This window comes from Schistocerca americana, unplaced genomic scaffold (assembly GCF_021461395.2).
Source record: "Schistocerca americana isolate TAMUIC-IGC-003095 unplaced genomic scaffold, iqSchAmer2.1 HiC_scaffold_1091, whole genome shotgun sequence".
In the NCBI taxonomy this organism is placed as follows: domain Eukaryota; kingdom Metazoa; phylum Arthropoda; class Insecta; order Orthoptera; family Acrididae; genus Schistocerca; species Schistocerca americana.
In genome coordinates this window covers 13308-17500 of record NW_025725146.1, presented here as the reverse complement: position 1 = coordinate 17500, position 4193 = coordinate 13308, and positions in this window count along the sequence as shown.

Below are 4193 nucleotides of genomic sequence, written 5' to 3'. Positions count from 1 at the left end.
TCGTACCGTAACCTAACCTATATCGTACCGTAACCTAACCTATGTCGTACCGTAACCTAACCTATGTCGTACCGTAACCTAACCTATGTCGTACCGTAACCTAACCTATGTCGTACCGTAACCTAACCTATGTCGTACCGTAACCTAACCTATGTCGTACCGTAACCTAACCTATGTCGTACCGTAACCTAACCTATGTCGTACCGTAACCTAACCTATGTCGTACCGTAACCTAACCTATGTCGTACCGTAACCTAACCTATGTCGTACCGTAACCTAACCTATGTCGTACCGTAACCTAACCTATGTCGTACCGTAACCTAACCTATGTCGTACCGTAACCTAACCTATGTCGTACCTTAACCTAACCTATGTCGTACCTTAACCTACCCTATGTCGTACCTTAACCTAACCTATGTCGTACCTTAACCTAACCTATGTCGTACCTTAACCTAACCTATGTCGTACCTTAACCTAACCTATGTCGTACCTTAACCTAACCTATGTCGTACCTTAACCTAACCTATGTCGTACCTTAACCTAACCTATGTCGTACCTTAACCTAACCTATGTCGTACCTTAACCTAACCTATGTCGTACCTTAACCTAACCTATGTCGTACCTTAACCTAACCTATGTCGTACCTTAACCTAACCTATGTCGTACCTTAACCTAACCTATGTCGTACCTTAACCTAACCTATGTCGTACCTTAACCTAACCTATGTCGTACCTTAACCTAACCTATGTCGTACCTTAACCTAACCTATGTCGTACCTTAACCTAACCTATGTCGTACCTTAACCTAACCTATGTCGTACCTTAACCTAACCTATGTCGTACCTTAACCTAACCTATGTCGTACCTTAACCTAACCTATGTCGTACCTTAACCTAACCTATGTCGTACCTTAACCTAACCTATGTCGTACCTTAACCTAACCTATGTCGTACCTTAACCTAACCTATGTCGTACCTTAACCTAACCTATGTCGTACCTTAACCTAACCTATGTCGTACCTTAACCTAACCTATGTCGTACCTTAACCTAACCTATGTCGTACCTTAACCTAACCTATGTCGTACCTTAACCTAACCTATGTCGTACCTTAACCTAACCTATGTCGTACCTTAACCTAACCTATGTCGTACCTTAACCTAACCTATGTCGTACCTTAACCTAACCTATGTCGTACCTTAACCTAACCTATGTCGTACCTTAACCTAACCTATGTCGTACCTTAACCTAACCTGTATTGCGCCTTAACCTAACCTGTATTGCGCCTTAACGTAACCTGTATTGCGCCTTAACGTAACCTGTATTGCGCCTTAACGTAACCTGTATTGCGCCTTAACGTAACCTGTATTGCGCCTTAACGTAACCTGTATTGCGCCTTAACGTAACCTGTATTGCGCCTTAACGTAACCTGTATTGCGCCTTAACGTAACCTGTATTGCGCCTTAACGTAACCTGTATTGCGCCTTAACGTAACCTGTATTGCGCCTTAACGTAACCTGTATTGCGCCTTAACGTAACCTGTATTGCGCCTTAACGTAACCTGTATTGCGCCTTAACGTAACCTGTATTGCGCCTTAACGTAACCTGTATTGCGCCTTAACGTAACCTGTATTGCGCCTTAACGTAACCTGTATTGCGCCTTAACGTAACCTGTATTGCGCCTTAACGTAACCTGTATTGCGCCTTAACGTAACCTGTATTGCGCCTTAACGTAACCTGTATTGCGCCTTAACGTAACCTGTATTGCGCCTTAACGTAACCTGTATTGCGCCTTAACGTAACCTGTATTGCGCCTTAACGTAACCTGTATTGCGCCTTAACGTAACCTGCATTGCGCCTTAACGTAACCTGCATTGCGCCTTAACGTAACCTGTATTGCGCCTTAACGTAACCTGCATTGCGCCTTAACGTAACCTGCATTGCGCCTTAACGTAACCTGTATTGCGCCTTAACGTAACCTGTATTGCGCCTTAACGTAACCTGTATTGCGCCTTAACGTAACCTGTATTGCGCCTTAACGTAACCTGTATTGCGCCTTAACGTAACCTGTATTGCGCCTTAACGTAACCTGTATTGCGCCTTAACGTAACCTGTATTGCGCCTTAACGTAACCGATATTGCGCCTTAACGTAACCTATATTGCGCCGTAACGTAACCTATATTGCGCCGTAACGTAACCCACATTGCCCCTTAACGTAACCTATATTGCGCCGTAACGTAACCTATATTGCGCCGTAACGTAACCCACATTGCCCCTTAACGTAACCCACATTGCCCCTTAACGTAACCCACATTGCCCCTTAACGTAACCCAACACACGTTGGGCCTTAACCCAACACACGTTGGGCCTTAACCCAACACACGTTGGGCCGTAACCCAACACACGTTGGGCCTTAACCCAACACACGTTGGGCCTTAACCCAACACACGTTGGGCCTTAACCCAACACACGTTGGGCCTTAACCTGCTCTGTAATTGTCATACGACGCGTTAAATTAGTGTAGTGTTGCCTAACTGCAACCCCCGCAATATAGTTTGCTACTCGCACTGCCCGGTCCCCAGTGTATCGCTTCATGTTAAACACCTTGCAGCTATACACTGTAATGTGGATGGCAGCAGGACGTACATGCTCAATGCCCTTTGCAGTTGTTCATTGGCATTTGCAGTTGTTCATTGGCATTCGCATGGCGAAGCACTTAGCCTACGCTGTGGTACGGCCTGTGTCAACTGTCCGCTGATGTTGTACGTCCAAATCACACACTGTACTGCACATTGGTCCTCATGTACTGAATGATACATCGTGGTACATGTGACCGTACAACGACTGCGCCAACAACGGCGAACCATGCGGTCCAAATGTTGTGCACTCAGCTACGTGTCGTCTCCCTATAAGAGCTGGATTGCAGTGTGGTATGCCCTGGATGGCGATCAGCATGAGCCGTCTGTTGATGTAGTGGCGCGTGTTGTCAGACGTAGTCGTCTCTTCTCACACACCGTGATAGCACGGTGCACTGCGTTCCACATCTGCGACATGCGACAGAGGCCGGTTGACAGTCGTTCGCGCAATGGACATCGCATACGTACGGGGGCCACCTTCCACGTGTTCGCTAAGCGTGGACATGTTGTTGCGTGTATGTGGGCAGACAGTGTGTCGTGACACCTGACACAGGCATGCAACAATCGTTGAATTTGCAAATGGCGATGGACGCCTACGTTTGCTGGTGACGTTACGCAAATGAACAACTGGTAAACCGTTGTGGTGCGGTTGTTCTCGCTAGGGGTGAATCAGTGATGGCGACGATCGGTTGAGCTACCAACCGGTTGTTGCAGCGATACCCACCATGCCCACGAACGTGAATGGCATGTGGGTGTGAAGCGATACGCGGCGGTGGCTGGGTGGGACCGTCCCCGGCCGGTGAGGGGGGGCCTCCCGGCGTGTTGGCCGTGCGGTGCGTGGGCGCACGCGCTACAGCCGGCTGGTGGGGGCGGCCAGTGGCAGGCGCGCCGGCCGACGGAGGCGGCAGGCGGCGCAGCTGCGCGCCGGCGCACCCTGCACGCGGCGCCGTGCGGCCAAAGTAGGTCCTCGCGGGCCCGGTGCGAAGCGCGGTGGACATCTGCAGTGTGCTGGTCCGATTGAGGACTGTGTGCGCTGAGGATGCGCCGCCGCCCGGCGCTCGGCGCCGCGACGCCGTCTGCTGCTCGGTCGCCTCTGCGGTTCTCGCAGGTGGTTTGTATCGCAGCTGTGCGGACGTGTTGGCGCGTGCGCTGTGCTGGGAGAGTTCGCTTCGGCACCCAAGTGGGGCTTTTGTCCTTCTGTGGCGCTGGCGTTGGAGCTGCCGGTCACCGTAGGTGGCGCGTGTTGTCTCCCGCCGGCAATGCCACGACAGCACGCTCCCGGGCCTCTGTCGGCAGCGGCAAGCTCAGTTGGGAGCACGGGTGGTCGCACCTAAAGCGTCTACTCGCCAAACTCCGGGCGATTGCGCCTCTCTCGAACCCGACCAAGTACTTAGGACGGCGCTGCGCGCCGCCGGGACCTGAGAGGGTTTCGAGGTGTATGGTGCAGGGGAGCTCAGCCTCCTCCTGTTTGCAGAATAATTGAGCGGACGCTTGCGTGTTCGCGCGGGCCCCCGGGACACACTCCCGGGCGGCCGGCTGCTCAGCTCTAGTTGACGCAGC